The sequence below is a fragment of the Carica papaya genome, chromosome 5 (genome assembly GCF_054855325.1).
Source record: "Carica papaya isolate Zhongbai chromosome 5, ASM5485532v1, whole genome shotgun sequence".
Lineage (NCBI taxonomy): Eukaryota > Viridiplantae > Streptophyta > Magnoliopsida > Brassicales > Caricaceae > Carica > Carica papaya.
The window spans coordinates 12,471,810-12,490,061 of NC_142313.1; positions in this window are offsets into that span (position 1 = coordinate 12,471,810).

Sequence of the window (18,252 nt, forward strand, 5' to 3'; positions counted from 1 at the left end):
AGCACTATAGTTTGATTCCTATTAAAACTAAAAATTATGTAAACTTAAAGCGTCAGAATGAATAAACCAATCTAAATAGCCTCAATAAACTATTATCTATTTATAACTTAAACTTTATAGATAAGTTCTTGATGTGATTTGTTAATAACCAAATATAGAAAAAACCTAGTACCAGACTCTTTAAAATTCACCAAAAGAGTGAGGATCCTCTGTGTACTTACTTCACAATATTCTTGAAAAACTTTACATTATGGATAAACTAGTGAATGTGTAGTTTTTGGCTTATTTTTTATTATGGATTCCTAAAGATATTAGTTGAATTCTTTACCGAGATATAAGACTACATGACATAGAAAAAATAATGAAAATAAAATAATAATAATAATAACTTAAGCAAGTTACTCCATGAAGTAAAATGCATCAAACTTTAATGAGAACATCTAACATAAGAGAATAATAAATCTTTTAATCAATCATTCTAACAAGAGTATCAAACTCTTTATGGGGGTATTTTTTTATTATGATGTTGATTCTTCATCACACAACCTATAGAAACACCTCCTTACTAAAGAGAATTTGTGTTCTCTCGTTTCAAGGTTGCGCCCCTTAAGCTAGAATATGAGCTTTTTTTTAATTACCACATATGTTCTTTTATTATTAGAAATGACATTAACTAATAAAGTCACTTTTGACATGACATTAGCAATATGACGGGTGACTTTCACATTATTACTAATTTAACACACGGTATCCTTGTTAATAATAATCTACTAAGGTTAATACACAAATTCATGTGTACCTAAAAATATTAACATGGTTCATGATCCTCTTGTGTACTCTTTAGTTACAAAAGAGAGAACATATGAGTACAAATAATTTTTTATTCTCTTGTAACCTATTAGTGGAAGATGTAAGTGTTCATTAACCACATTTAGGTAATGATCATTATGTGTATTCATCTTAATAAGTCAGTAGTAAAAAAGATATTATTGTCAATAATGTGAAAACAACATGTTATGTAATATTGTAATTGTATCAAATTTTGATTTTTTTTTTTAAAGTTGATATTAGTTATGTGTTATTAAAAAAATTGATATGCTTTAGAGTAGCCACGATATTAACTATTATGATATTTTATAATGATATTTAGTGATTATAAAGTCAATTGTAACATTTAGAAGCACAACTACTTTAAGAAATAAATGTTCAACTTCACAATATTTTTAGTAACTTAATTCAAATAAAATAACAAACAAAACGTTATGATAAAATTTATCCTAAACCCAAAATATAGAATGTTTTGTCATAATACTTGTATTCACTAATTTGATTAAATAGATATATAATTTTTACGCATATGCAATATTTACATACCAGAGAGGATATGTTTTACTTATAATAATTGTAACGGCCCCAGAAATTTAAATGAAATATATGTATTAAAAATCTCAAATGCGGAAGCATAATAAAATTTTTGATTAACATCCCTTACACAATAACCAAAACGTACTCAAAATATGAAGGAACAAACTAACTGAAAGAGATACTCGAAATAAAAACTATAAATATAACTATAAATCTTTAGGCGTCCCCTTCGCCGTCTTCCTGCGGAATGGGCTCGGGAACAACGTCTTCCTGATCTGAAATGATTAAATAAGGGATGAGCTACACCAGCCTAGTAAATATATCACATTATCTCACCGCCACGGAAGTAAAGGTGGGTAGAAAATAAAAATGACCAATGGAGCATAATTTATAATGAACTCATTTATTAATATAAAAATCTTTAGTGTCCACTTACCTCGGTGAGATCCATGAAAACGATATATGAAAACAATAACCTTATAATATCATGAAATCATACATATTTTATAACATAACACATATCATGCATTTGTATTTCAATCATCAGGCAACAATTTTCCTCTTTTACCAGCCTACTAGTATCCCTGGGGATCTATAGGGGGTCCCCACTACACGTGAACCATTAACATTTACAACCTGATTCCAGGACCGTCCCCATACCCCGTCCGGTATGGGCGCCAAAACCATGAACCTCAATACCCCGTCCGGTATGAGGGTGAAACGGGCCGTCCCCATACCCCGTCCGGTATGGGCACCAAAACACATGAGGTCTCCATACCCCGTCCAGTATGAGAGATCACGTTCCCGGTAGGGTTCCCTACGGACTCGGTCCGTCCACCATCTCCCAAGATATCTAGTCAGGCTGTCCACATTATCCACTTATCAATTCACATAACCTTTTTGCTTTTTTTATTAATCTCAATCATCCAATCATACAAAACATGTAAACTAGTAATTGACACCAAATAAGACAATATAGTACCGGGTTTACCATAATACAAACCATAATAAAAGAAACCATAATTCATGCGTACGAGACCAAAACATAATTACATCAAACATCATGCTGCATTTAATACTGAAAATTAGATCAAACAATAACAAACCAATACTGTATCAGATTCGGGCTCCATTGGCAACCTAAATTAATTATACATCTATAAAGTCACAAAGTACAATTTAATTATTTATTTAGTTTTAATACCATGATAGGAAATAGGGTGAGGGGTGCTTACCTGTTTCGGGGTCTGAATTTGACTTTACAGTGCGCCTACAGGCTGTCCCTAATTTTCCTGAATTTTTTTCCGGAAAACTGAAACGCACTACAGGTACCTGCACGTGTCCCAAAAAATTTTAAATCAGACCTAGGGCCCCTTTCGACCAATATCGGAATTCCGGCACGGCGGCTCCGCCGTGCTCCGGCTCAAGCGGCGGCGATTCTCCTCGGGTTGGCCGTTTTCGGCCGAATTCGGCCACACTTGCATCGGTCCCTGCGATAAAACAACCCTAGGGCCCTCGGTGGGCCAAAAAATTACGTAAAACTGAAACTTACCGGCGGCGGTGCTCTCGGGTGCGGCGGCTCCTCCGGCGTGAGTCGCGTTTTGATGTTTGGCTCCGATTAACCTGTAGAAAAAAGAACGGTAATCACAGTGGTATAAAATTTGCATCGAACGGAGGCCGGGAAGGGCCTCATCATAGGCAAAAATAGAGGGGGAGCGTGGCGGCGCCGCTAGGCTTCGGCTGGGTTTTTCGGCCGTTTGGCTGGTGGTTTGGCTCCGGTTTGGTCATAGGTGGACTCAGCATTGAAAAACGAGCCAGGGGGAGAAAATTTAACTCGATCGGCGGTCGAAAACTTCCCCGATGCGGCGACGGGTGGCGGCGGTCGGCTCCTCCGGCGTCTGGTTCTTCTTCTCCGGCGAGGCACTAGCGGCTAGGGTTTTGTGGGTGGGGTTATTTATACCCTTTGCCTTTTAATCTCAACCGTCCATCAAGATTAAATCTAGATCGTTCGATCGCGATTTAATTGGGATTAAATCTGGGCCGTCCATCGCGATGCAATATGGGCCGTCCATCGCGATGCAATCTGGGCCGTCCGTGTACACGTTTGATCTGGGCCGTCCGTGCGCACGGGAATGGATCTGGGCCTTCTGATCGTGCGCACGCTGATCGCCCACGTGGCTCGTCTCGTTTCAGCACTTTCTTGTCACGCAGCGTGTCCTGGTTGGCCGGGGCTGCTGACCGGGCCGCTGACATGGGTACTGACGTGGCACAACTTTTCTAAATTGCGTTTTAACCTCCGGTTTTCGATTTTCTTTTCAAAAACACCCCCATAATCTAAATTTTCACCCTTTTTTCCCAAAATCAATTTCAATTAAATCCAAATGATATTTTTACCTAATTTTATCATTATTATTATTTTTATTTTCATTAAATTAAATTAAATTAAATTAAATAAAAATTCAAAAAATTCAAATACAAAAAAAAGAAAAATAAAAAATAATAAGAAAAAAATTAGAATCACTTGAGTGTTACAATAATAACATTAGTTTGAATTAAATTTTTTGTAACATTATGTAATGCCCCGTTTTTTTTTTCCTTCCAACCGCGTAAGATAAACAATCCTATGACCCAACACGCAAATTGCATACCCATAGCATCCCACAAAAACAAAACTTGTCCACAATTCATTGTTCAAACCCAATGTAAATTTGCAGTCTACATATATATCAAATAACAACACCATATCATACATTTTCAGCATGTCAATATCCATATAAAGATAAACTATTACAGACGGCAACCCGCCACAAAGAAACCCTTGCCTTATGGCGCTAAAGACTAGACTCCGTAACCAGCAACTCATATCCCGGCTCCATCCCTACTTTATCTGTGAATGACAAGAAGTGAGTTCACATAACTCAATACGATAAAAATCAAGTTGCAGGTGTAATATGCGGTGACAAGGAATTTAGTATATCTATAAGCATTTCTCTTACACCACCCAAGTCATGCCTTAGGACCACCCTACAACTAACCATCATTTACCTACCTCGAAAGACTAGTTATTCAATAACACATACAACAACAGAAAATCCAGTATCCCATAAGTACCCTGTCTATACCACCTACCTCCTGCCTCAATAGTACCCTAGTACAACACCAGCCCCACTTATCCCACTAGACTATTCGGGTTGTCTATCAAACGTGACTCCCCAGCCGAAGTCATACCCTAAGCGCCCCTGTTCACATTCATCACCAATATCGACTACCTGTACGCCATTCTCTACCCCTCAACCCCATCAAGCCACACACACACACCACTATCTCGTGTCACCAACATCGGCGACTCACATCCCACACCTCGACCCCAAGAGGCCACATACACACATGAATATTATTACCGCACGTCACCAACATCGGTGACTCATACTCACACCTCCACCTCTCGACCCCAATGACCACTCACACACACAATATCGTTCTCGCACGTCACCAACATCGGTGACTTATGCTCATTCCTCCACACCTCGACCCCAATAGGCCACACACGCATACAAATACCATTATCTCATGTCACCAGCATCGGTGACTCATACTCACTCCACCTCTCGGCCCCAATGGCCACGCACACACACAACACCATTCTCGCACGTCACCAACATCAGCGACTCATGCTCACTCCTCCACACCTCGACCCCAAAAGGCCACGCACGTACACAAATATCATTATCTCGCGTCAACAACGTCGGCGACTCATATTCACACCTCCACCTCTCGACCCCAATGACCACTCACACACACAATACCGTTCTCGCACGTCACCAACATCGGCGACTCATGCTCACTCCTCCACACTTCGACCCCAAAAGGCCACGCACGTACACAAATACCATTATCTCGCGTCACCAGCATTGGTGACTCATACTCACTCCACCTCTCGGCTCCAATGACCACTCACACGCACAATACTGTTCTCGCACGTCACTAACATTGGCGACTCATGCTCACTCCTCCACACTTCGACTCCAATAGGCCACGCACGCACACAAATACCATTATCTCACGTCACCAGCATCAGTGACTCATACTCACTCCACCTCTCGGCCCCGATGGCCACTCACACACACACAATACCGTTCTCGCATGTCACCAATATCGACGACTCATGCTCACTCCTCCACACCTCAACCCCAATAGGCTACGCACGCACACAAATACCATTATCTCACGTCACCAGCATCGGTGACTCATACTCACTCCACCTCTCGGCCCCAATGGCCACTCACACACACAATACCGTTCTCGCACATCACCAACATCGGTGACTCATGCTCACTCCTCCACATCTCGACCCCAAAAGGCCACGCACGCACACCAGTACTATTATCTCACGTCACCAACATCAGTGACCCATGCTTACTCCTCTACCTCTCGACCTTATTAGGCCACACACACCAACACTTCACGTATAGGCTGGCGATGTTCCCTCGCCAACCTTTAAATTTACAGCAACTCTACCAACCTATCTCCCCTCCCCACACTCCCGCTACACCACTACCAACGCGCTCATACTCTCTCACCCTAAACCACACTCTACAATCCCCTCATGTGCCATCCCCATCTCCAGTAACTACATTCTCATCCCCCTCTAAACCTACCTCTCCCTACTGTTTCATACGCCTCTTTCCTCACCCGAAACTCCTCATACATATCGATTCCTATTCTACAGTCCCCTCCCTCGCACAATCCGGACTCTCACTGTCACCCTCACCACACTCACCCCTCTCACTGGACACTCATCGAAGTCATTCTTCCTGCTCCTTCTGCTCGCGACTCCCTCTGCACTCCCGCTCCTGCATACCACTCCCTTCGTCATCTCGGATCCCCCACACACGCCAAATTCCTTACTCACTCTTCCTCTCAGTGACTTCCCTTGGTGCTCACACTCTCCTCACACGACCTCCCCTTTCTCCCACGGACCTCCTGTATGCCCCAGTAACGCCATCCTCTCCTTCCCACGGCCTCCTCCACGAACGCCTCTGCCATTCCGTCCTACACTCCACCTCTCCGCTCCGCCTAGCTACCTACGGACTATCTGGCCTCTGCAACCAGCAAATAACATCACAACTCACACAACACCTACACAACCAAAGTTTTTACCGTACCTCCCATTTCATTTTCCTTCCTCTTGCCGATCGCACCGTTCGCTGTCTGCGGCCCTCTTTTCTCTCCTTTCTCGCTTTTCTTCGCTCTGACTCCCCTCTCTCTCTCTTCTGGAACCTTCTTCCTTCTCTTCTTTCCTCCTTCCTGCTCTCTTCCTTCCCTGCTTTTTCCTTTTTTTTTTCTTTCCTCCCCGACCCCCATTTATATCCTACCAGCTTACTCAAAACGACGTCGTTTTTCCTTCTTCAAAACGGCGCTGTTTCCTCCAAACAAATTTTCTTTTTTTTTTCTTTTCCCTTTTTCCAGTTATTACACATTAACATATATTATTCTCAATATTACAATTATTTCTATTGATATATATATATATGTTTTTTTTTGGGTGCTAATTATCATATTCTAATGTAATTTGGTGATAGATGTTGTGATATGATAATCACCAACGTCCTATTAAAAAGATTTATGGAAAGTCTTAGAAAAACATTATATAATATATAGTAATTAAAAGTCATATATTGATTTTATGGTAGATTGGAGGTTGTACAATAATTTATTACTTAAACGATATTTGAATATACATAAATAACACAATTTTGCTCTTATAATCATGTATCATTACTATAAATTTATAACAACAAAAATGGTCATATTAAAAAAGTATATATGCTCTTATTAAAGAGATCGAAACTAGTAAGAAAAAATAAATATAATATGAAAACATTTTCACAAAAATTATTAATTATTTAAATAATACAAAATATCTACCAGACAAATAATTGAATATTAAAAAGAAGATTTATAAGGTGCTGGGAACAAAATATTGATAATATGAATTCCAAAATTACTTTCAAACAATTTTGATATTGAATATATATATATACATATATATATATATATCTATGTATATAAAGAGAGCAAGAGGAACCATAATAAAAGAGAAGCATCCAATTCCTGAGAATGAAAAGAATATATTGACTGAAATTTGATAAGGGACGGGTCGGATCGGGTTACAGGATAAGAAATTAATATATAAGATTCCATTGGCAAGAAGAAAATGTTCTCAAGAAAGCTGACCACACAGATCAAACTTATAAAAGGTTTGAGGGAGATTCGGTCAACAAGAACAGGAAGCCTCACGTTGACTTTAATAAAGGGGCCTAAACAGGCTTTTGGGTTCTGCAAAAGCCAAGTAATTGTCAATACATATATGTATATATATATGTCTGTATTTTTAATTAAATTGCGCTGATAAACTGGTTTTATGGAAATTTATTATAATTTAAATATTCAAATAGTTCTAGGTTGATGAAAATATCTAAATTATATAGTATCAGTTGGTTATTCCTAATACCCTATCGCTCATTTTCACCATTTTAATAAAATAGAATTTTTTAGAAAAAATAGAATTCTTTTTTTAAAAATAACAAATATGGAAAAGTAGATAATTAAGTTAAGAATTATTATTTCGAGTTATTAATATGCTAAAAGAAATATCAAAATCATTATGTTCACAATTGGAAAAATTAATGATTGCTAACTGGATCATGATGTTTCCATTGTTTTTTTTTTTTTTCAAATAAATACTAGTTAGTTTATGTAACACCCAACTATTTCTTTTCATTTTTATTATTATTATATTATATTATATTATATTATTTTATTTTATTTTATTCTATATAAATATAATTTAATATTAATAAAATTTAATTTAATTTAATTTATTTTAATAGAAATAATAATAATAATAATAATAATAATAAAAGAGTAAAAAATTATTTAGGGATTTAATTAAAAATAATTTTAGAGAAAAAATGTGAAAATTTGAGTTATGGGGGTATTTTTGAAAGAAAAATCAAAAACTGGGAGCCAAAACGTAATTTAAAAAAGTTGTGTCACGTCAGCTACCCCGGTCAACAATCCCGGCCAACCAGGACGCGCCAGGTGGCAGAGACGCTGATGCGGGAGGCCACGCGGGAGGGAGCCACGTGGGCGATCTGCGCGCGCGTGATCGAACGGTTGAGATCCGTTCCCGCGCGCAGGGACGGTCCCGATCAAAAATGCGCACGGACGGCCCAGATTGCATCGCGCACAGACATACCAGATTGAATCACGTACAAACGGCCCAGATTGAATCATGATGAACGATCCAGATTCATTCCCTATTTAATCGTGATCGGATGTTCCATATTAAAAGCGATGGACGGCTTAGATCAAAAGCGGATGGGTATAAGTAACCTTATCCGCACCCAAACCCTAACCCTAGCAACCAGAGCCCTTCCTTGGAGAAGACAGTCCAACCGCCGAGGAGCCGATCACCGCCACCTGCCGCCGTACCGGAGCAATTTTGGCCTCCAAACGAGGTAAAAATTCTACCTTTTGCTCAAAATTTGATTCTAAACCCACCTATGGCCAAATCAAAGTGAAAGCACAGCTAATTGGCCGGAAAATGCCGCCGAAGCTCAGCGGCGCCGCTGCGGGGTGTTTCGATTTTCACCTCCGATGAGGCCCTTCCCGATCCCCGTTCGATGTGATTTTTCCACCGTTGTGATCACCGTTTCCTCATCTGCAGGTTGATCGAAGCAAAACACTCAATCGCAACGTGAGCTGGAGGAGCCGTCGCACCGGAGAGCCCCACCGCCGATAAGTTTCGATTTTCTGTATTTTTTCAGCCCACCGAGGGCCCTAAGTGTGTTTTTTGAGTAACCGATGCAAGTTTGGTTGAATTCGGTCGAAAACAGCCAACCTAAGGCGGATTGCCGTCGCTAGAGCGCGACGGAGCCGTCGTGCCAGAATTTTAAAATTGGCAGAGTAGGTCTTAGGTCTGATTTTTGGGCTATTTGGGACATGTATAGGTACCATAAGCGCATTTTAGTTTCCGAAAAAAATTCAGGGAACCTAGGGACCGCCCGTAGGCGCAGTGAAAATCTAATTTTCGGTGTCAAATCAAGTAAGTACCCCTCACCCTATTTCCTATCATGGAATTGAAGTTTGAATAAATAATAATATTGTATTTTTTACAAATTAAATAGATATGCATAATTAATTACGATTGCTAATGGAGCCTGAACCAGATATATTTATTTGTCGATTCCTATTTGATTTATTTTACAGTTTAAATGCATTATGGTATCTGGTCTATCTATTCTATCATTTTAAATGCATGTATCATTGCTTACTTCACTACTGTTTGATTTTCGAAATCTAATATATGCTTGCTTTGTTGGATGCACGTTACTTCTTATGTATTCATGTTTGAGTTAGTAACGGAGACTAAGGACAAATAGGAATGAGATGTGATTTGATAAATGGATAAGATAACAGCCTCACTAGATATCCTGGGAGATGGTGGACGGACCGGGTTCATAGGGAACCCTACCGTGAATGTTGTCTCATACCAGACGTGGTATGGAGACTTGGTCATTTGGCGCTCATACCGGACGGGGTATGAGGATGGCCCTGGAATTAAGATTATTAAGGGGAATAGTTCACGTGTAGCGGGGACCCCTATGGATCCCCATGGATACTAGTAGGCTGGTAAAAATGAGAAATGGTGATAATCAGTTATTATTAATGAATACGGATTTATGATATGTTTTATGTTACTGATTATGCATGAAATTGTGATCTGTATGATGTTATTATCTTTATAGGTTGTTTTCACAGGTTCTACAAGAGTAAGAAAAAGGGTAAGTGTTTTTATTTTAAAAAATTGTATTGATTTAAAATTCGTGCTCCATTGGTTGTTTTTAATTTTCTACCAACATTTACTTCTGTGACGGTGATATAGTGTGATGTTCTTACTGGGCTAGTGTAGCTCATTCTTTATTTAACAATTTCATATCAAGATGACCTGGTTCCCGAGCCCGATCCACAAGAAGACGGCGAGTAGATGCTAGATACTTTATAATTTTCTTTATTTTTCTCATTTCTCGTATTTCTTTTAGAGAACTTATTTCGTAATATTGTTTATTACTTTTAAGTTATTGTGTAAGGGATATTAACCTTAATCTTTTATTTCGCTTCTGCACTCATATTATTATATGTATTTCCTTTTGAATTTCCAGGGTTGTTACAGTTTAATATTGATATATATAATTTAGAATTTTGTCTCATTTTTAGTTTAGAGTTTAACTATAATTGGTATGTTAATTTAAAATTACTATAGTTCAGTTTCTTTATTTTGAATAAAAATTGTAACTTAATCTACTAAATCAATTGCATAAGTTAAAATTTTTGTTAAAAGATAAATTAATTGTTTTTTCTTTTTTTAAAAAAAATTGATACATTAGGAAATTTCTTAATGAAGTTAATTATTCAGTTGACAAGCTTTACTAAGTAGAGACGAATACGAGGTAGACATTGAGTGAATACAAAATGTGTACGTTAATCATCATACCTACTCTACTAATAAAAATATAAGAATAATACAAGGCAAAATGAGAGAAGTAATTTTTAAACATAAAAAAATTTCATTTATGAGTATCTTTTAGTGACTATTTGTAAAAGTCCAAACCTCTATCAGAGATTTTGAGTGTTTAGTCCGATAATAGTAATATAAATAATATTAAAAATTTTCATTTAGCAGAAGAATTAAAATTTAAAGGTTACATTCCTTACACGTTTACTTAAAACGCCCAAAAAGGGACTACGAGAATGCCTTTGAACTTAAAACGAGAAAAAACATTAATAACCTTTAATCGAAATTGGCGAAGCGGAAGAGATAATTGTTTAGCTGGTCTTTTACTGTTTAGGATCCAGGTCTTAGTCATCTTGATCTGAAACGGTTAATAAGAAATAGGTGAGCTACACTAACTCAATAAGAATATCAATGTCTTACCACTAACAAAAAATCAAATGGCTATAGAAAATATAAAACGACAAATGGAGTATACTTTTAATAAAACCTGAATGCTAGTGCATTCATTACTCGTTTAACTGAAAATATTAGTATTTTCTCCCTTAACCTGTTACTTCTCACACACCATACATTAAGATAAAATCAGAATAACAATCTAATAGTATACATTTCAATAGACATATAACATTTGACTCTTCACTATTTGCCTAAAGTCGGATTTCTTACCATGTCTATCACTATTATATCATTTTACTTTTTCTTACCAGTATCACTAGGGGTCTATAAAGATCCTCGCTACACATGAATACATACACTTTTTTTGTAATTAAATCGGTCGTCCACATACCTCGTCTAATGGACATCACAATTAAAAACTGTCTCAATATCCTGTCTAATATAGCGAAATCTATAAACTCTCAATCTCATCCGGTGTGGGATTTTCCAGCCCCATACGGTTGAGGGTAACGTTCATGGTAGGGTTCACCTTATGTACCAAGTCCGTACACTCTTTTTCATGACACCCAATAGGCCCTCATATTCCATGCATTTGTTTACGCATCCATATTTTTTCATTCAAACCCATACTTCAAAAATACAAGAAGACGAAATCTATAAACTCTCAATCTCATCCGGTGTGGGATTTTCCAGCCCCATACGGCTGAGGGTAACGTCTATGGTAGGGTTCACCTTATATACCAAGTCCGTACACTCTTTTTCATGACACCCAATAAGCCCTCATATTCCACGCATTTGTTTACGCATCCATATTTTTTCATTTAAACCCATACTTCAAAAATACAAGAAGACGAAATTTATGCTTATAAATTAGTAAAGAAATCAACCGTTAAATAAAAGATAATTAAAATATCATAGGTGGATAAAAGCACCCATGTTACAATAACAATAATAATAAAATGAAACACTAACTCAATGTGGGATTTTTAACAAGCAGAAAGTGAAAATGAAGCAAAAATAAAACTAATTAAGGTGAAATATAAATAAGTAATTAAAATCAAATAAAAATAGGGGCAAAATAGCATATAGGCAATGCAATATACTAGAGAGCAATATGGACAGATTGATTACTGGCTCCATTGGCAACCTATATTTAATTAATCAAGGAATTGCCAGATTGTTTATAATTTTCTATTTATTATTGATTTAGTTTTAATTTAACCGTAACAGTGGAGAAGGGTGATAGATTCTTACACTGTGTTGATGTCCAAGACACCGTATTTTTTACTATGGTTCTCGATGGTTTTCAATTATTAGATTTTTTGAATTTTTCTGGTAAGATTGAAAACATACATCAAAATGACATAAAAGTATGCAATGAATGACAAAAAAAGCAAAAAAATCTCACTGGAGGTCGGGTTGGGGATCCGACACGGCGGCGTCGCCGTGCTCCGTTGCCTGTTCCTCTTTCTCCAATGCCTCTACCTCTTGGCCGAACCAATTTTGGCCAGTTAGTGGTGGAAATTTCTTTAAATCGTGGTTAGAATGTGTTTTTCAGAGAATGGAGGGGAAGAATTTTGTCTTACCGGTGGTTTTGGTTCACCGGTACAGCGATTCAGTTGAGCTTTGCCGCCCCTCCCTCGCAGTTTGCAGCTTCTCTCAGTCACCTTGCATCGAAAACATGTTAGGAGGCTAAGGACAGAGAAACGGGAAGAACGGGAAAGAAATTCGACCTTACTGGCTCATTTTAGGGTTCTAGCACAGTGGCACAACGTCTCTTTAGTGGCTGAGCTCTCCTCAGGCTGCCCTTCTTTTTCTTCTTCTCCGGTTAGGGCGTCAGCTAGGGTTTTAGGGAGCAAATTAAGAGATGTTTAAATACTTATCCTTCTTCAATCAGGGCCATTTGTGCGAGTCCACATGGCAAAGGTCGTCCGATCGCACTTATTTGGGAAACGCATCCAGATTGTTCAATTGAAGACACACAGGCCATTCAATCGAGCCTATTTGGGGAATTGATTTGAGCTGTTAGTGCGTGTGAGAGTGGCCCTGACTATTCGATCGGCCTGACACGTGGATTGCCAGCGTAGCTTCTTGTATGCTGCCTGTGTCAGCGTGTCTGCCACGCGGCATACAGTGATTTGCTGCGCTGCTGACTCGGCATCCACGTGGCCCATTTTTTTCTTTTTGCGATTCGACCTTTGTTTTCAAATTTCTCTTTTAAAAATACCCTCCTTTATTTACAATTTGTCCCTGGCTTCTGAAATTCGTTTTCAAAAATGCCCAAAATGTATATATTCCAAAAAAACTAATAAAAATAATTAAAATTAAAAACTTATATATTATTATTATTTAAAAAAATTAAAATTTTTCATTCCGAACCAATTTTCGGACTCGAGATATTACAACTCTCTCCCTAAGGAAAAATTGGTTCCTCAAATTGCTACTCCCTAGCCAAACAATTGAGAATGCCTAGCCTTGAACTCTAATTCCAACTCCCAGATGACCTTGTCTTACGAGTGATTTTGTCATAAAACCTTGATAAAATGAATTTCTCTTTTGCGAATCACCCTACTCTTTTGGTCCAAAATGTTAACAAGTACCTCTTCATAAGATAAATTCTCCTGAAGTGGAAGTAGCTTGTAAGAAAAAACATGCGAAGGGTAGGGTTATACTTGCACAACATTGACACATGAAAGACGTTATGGACTTTAGGTAGTTCTTGAGGTAGTGCTAATTTACAGGCGGATATTTCAATTATGTCCAAAATTTTAAATGGTCCAATGAACCAAGAATTCAATTTCTCCCTTTTTTCAAACCTAGTGATGCCTTTAAGGGGGGTAATCTTAAAAAAACTCGATTTCCTGTCTCAAATTCCAAATCTCTCCTCCGAGTGTCTATATAGCACTTATGTCTACTTTGGGCTGTTTGAATATTTTTTCTGATTTTGACAATCTTTACTGTGGTCTCATCTACAAGATCGAGGCTAATTAATTTTGTGTCTCCACTTCCTCCCAACAGATTGGTGACCTACAAGACCAATCATACAATGCTTCACACGAAATCATACAAATACTTGTTTGATAACTGTTATTATAAGCGAACTCCACCAGGGATAGGTGATTATTTCAGTGTCCTTTGAAATCTAGAGCATAAACCCTGAGCATATCCTCTAGCGTACAGATAGTTCGTTCTAATTGTCCATTTGTCTGAGGATATAATGTTGTACTAAGAGATAATTTCATCCCCATCGCTTGCTGAAGACTAGTTTAGAACCTAAAGGTAAATTTGGGGTCCCTGTCTAATATCACTGTCACTGGAAGTCTATGCAACCTAACTATCTATCGAATATAAATCCTAAATAGTTTGTCTAAGGGGTCTGTTATTCTGATAACTAAGAAGTAGGAGGACTTAATGAGTCGATAAAAAATTATCCAGATCGTATCGTGACTCGAACGTGCCCTAGGCAATCATGTTACCAAGTCCATGGTGATTTGTTTCTATTTCCATTATGGGATCGGTAGCGACTGAAATAGTCCACCTGAACATTGATGCTCTGCTTTAACCTGTTGGTATGTAAGGTATTTAGAGACGAAATCAATAATATTCCTTTTCATCCTACTTCTCTATAATTGGGGTCACATGTTTTGGTAAATCTTAGTACTTTCTGGGTGCATGGTAAACTTCAAATTGTGAGCCTTTGTCATGATATCTCTCTTCAAATCGCTATCATTAGGAATACACGACCTATCTTGAAGTCTGAGCAACCCATCTGTGGAAACTCAGAACTCTAGATTCAAACTCTGTTCTGTATCCTTTCTGAGGGTTGTTAGAGTGGAATCGGTCAGCTAAACCTCTTTTATCCTTTAGTAACTCAGATTGAAATGTTAAATGAGATAAGCATATCGCTCATTTCAAATCTTGGAGTTGTATTCGTTGTGTGGCCTTTATCAACCTGCACTCAGAGATCATTATATGAGCTAACATACCTGCATTCTTCATGCTGAGGGCATCAGCTACCACACTACCTTTACCTAGACGGTACAAGATCTTACAATCATAATTTTTAAGGAGTTCTATCCAACGTCTTTAATGCATGTTAAGATCCTTTAGGCTGAATATATGTAACACCCAAATCTTTATTTTTATTATTATTGGAATTATTTTTATTTTCTTTTATTTTAATAATTAATTTATTAGGTAATAATTATATAGTTTTAATTTAATTTAATTTAATTTAATAGAAATAAAAATAATAATAATGATAAAAAGGGGGTAAAATTATTTTTTGGATTTAATTGAAAATGATTTTGGGAAAAAAGGGTGAAAATTTAGATTATGGATGTGTTTTTTTTAAAAAAATCGAAAACCAGGGGTCAAAACACAATTTAAAAAAATTGTGCCACGTCAGCAGCCACGTCAGAAGCCGGTCAGCAGCCCCGGCCAATCAGGACACGCCGTGTGGCAGGGACGCTGATGCAGGAGGCCACGTGGGACGGAGCTACGTGGACGATCCGCGTGCATGCTATCGGACGGCCCAGATCTGTTCCCGCGCGCACGGACGGTCCAGATCAAAAGCGCGTGTGGACGTTCCAGATTTCACGTGTGTGGACGGCTCAGATCGTATCGCGATGGACAGTCCAGATTAAAAAGTGATGGACGGCTCAGATTAAAAGGAAAATGTTATAAATAACATCATCCACACCCAACCCCAAAACCTAGCCGCCAGAATCCTCGCCAGAGAAGACAACCCAGCCACTGGAGGAACCGACCGCCGCCACCCGCCGCCGCACTGGAGCACCTTCCGGCCGCCAAACGAGGTAAAATTTCTCCCCTTGGCTCAGTTTTCAATGCTGAACCCACATGTGGCCAAATTGAAGCCAAACCACCGGCTAATTGGCCGAAAAACACCGCCGAAGCCCAGCGACGCCGCTGCGAGTTTCTTCGATTTTTGCCTCCGATGAGGCCCTTCCTGATTCCCGTTCAATGTAATTTTTATACTACTCTGACCACCGTCCTTTCCTCTACAGGTTGACCCAAGTAAAACACTAAACTGTGACTCGCGCCGGAGAAGCCGCTGCACCCTAGAGCTCCACCGCCGGTAGGTCTCGGTTTTCTGGAATTTTTTGGCCCACCGAGGGCCCTAGGGGTGCTTTATCACAGGAAATAATACAAGTTTGGCCGAATTCGGCCGAAACGGCCAACCAGAGGCGGAACGCCGCCATGGGCGGTGGTGCCGTCGCCGGAGCACGCCGTGCCGGAATTCTGAAATTGGCCGAATAGGCCCTGGGTCTGATTTGGGGTTTTTTGGGGACATGTGCAGGTACCAGAAGTGTGTTTTAGTTTCCGGAGAAAAATTCAGGAAATCTAAGGACTGCCCGTTGGCGCAGTGAAGATCCTTCACCCTATTTCATATCACGGTGTTAAAGCTTAATAAATTATAAAACAGTATTTTATGAATTAATAGATATGTATAATTAATTAAGATTGCTAATGGGACCAAACCTGATGTATTTGTCGGTCTGTTCCTGTTTGATGTATTTTACAGTCTAAATGCAGTATAGTATTTGATTGTTTATTCTGTGGTTTCGTATGCACGAATCACTGTTTAATCTATTATGGTTTGAATTATTGTGAACCCGATGTTGTGTTGCCTTGTTTGGTGTGCGTTACTGGTTTACGTATTCATGTTGATTGGGTAATTGAGACTAAGAAAAATAAAAAGGGTATGTGAATTTATAAATGGATAGGTCGACAGCCTCACTAGATATCCTGGGAGATGGTGGACGGACCGGATCCATAGAGAACCCTACTAGGAACGTGGTCTCTCATATCAGACGGGGCATGGAGACTTTAAATATTTTGGCGCTCATACCGGATGAGGTATGGGGACGGCCAGCTTCACCCTCATATCGGACGGGGTATTGAGGTTTATGATTTTGGCACTCATACCGGACGGGGTATGGGGACGGCCCTGGAATTAAGGTGAATGGTTCACGTGTAGCGGGAACCCCTATGGATCCCCATGGATACTAGTAGGCTGATAAAAGAGGAAATTTGTTGCATGATGATTAAAATACAAAAGTATGATATGTGTTATATTACAGAGTGTGCATGATCTTATGATGTTTATAATGTTATTGTTTTCATAAGTTGTTTTCATGAATCTCACCGAGGTAAGTGGACAGTAAAGAGTTTTATTATTGATAAATGAATTTGTTATAAATTATGCTCCATTGGCCGTTTTTATTTTCTACCAACCTTTACTACTATGATAGTGAGACAGTGTGACATCTTTACTGGGCTAGTGTAGCTCATTCCTTACTTAACTATTTCAGATCAGGAGGACTTGGTTCCCGAGCCTGTTGCACAGTGGAAGACGGCGAGTAGAAGCCTAAGAATTTATTAGTTTTCCTTATAGTATTCATTCATAGTATTTCCTTTAGTTAGTTTATTCTTTCATATCTTTAATACATTTTGATTATTGTGTAAGGGATGTTAATCATAATCTATTTTATTTCGCTTTCGCACTTAGAATAAATATATACATTTTCTTTTAATTTACGAGGTCGTTATAGTTGGTATCAGAGCCGCGTTCCTCGGACTCATCCCTTACACAATAATATTTAGAGAAATATCAATCGATTAATCGTTACTCAGCCCTTCCTTGTGAAATGCAAGTGCAGAGAGATGAGGAGAGGAAGACCCCCACTAAACCGAGCAACCCGGGATGATTCGCTTCGGGAAGATGCGGACAAAATATTTGAGATCTTAGAATGGATCATTGCTGCCCAACAAGGCCAAAAGGAGAGAAGAGAGTTACCCGACCCTCCTCCACTACCACAGGTTGAGCCACCGCTACAGCAAGCTGATCCCGAGCCACCCCGGCACGAGCTTGCTCTTCCACAGAACCC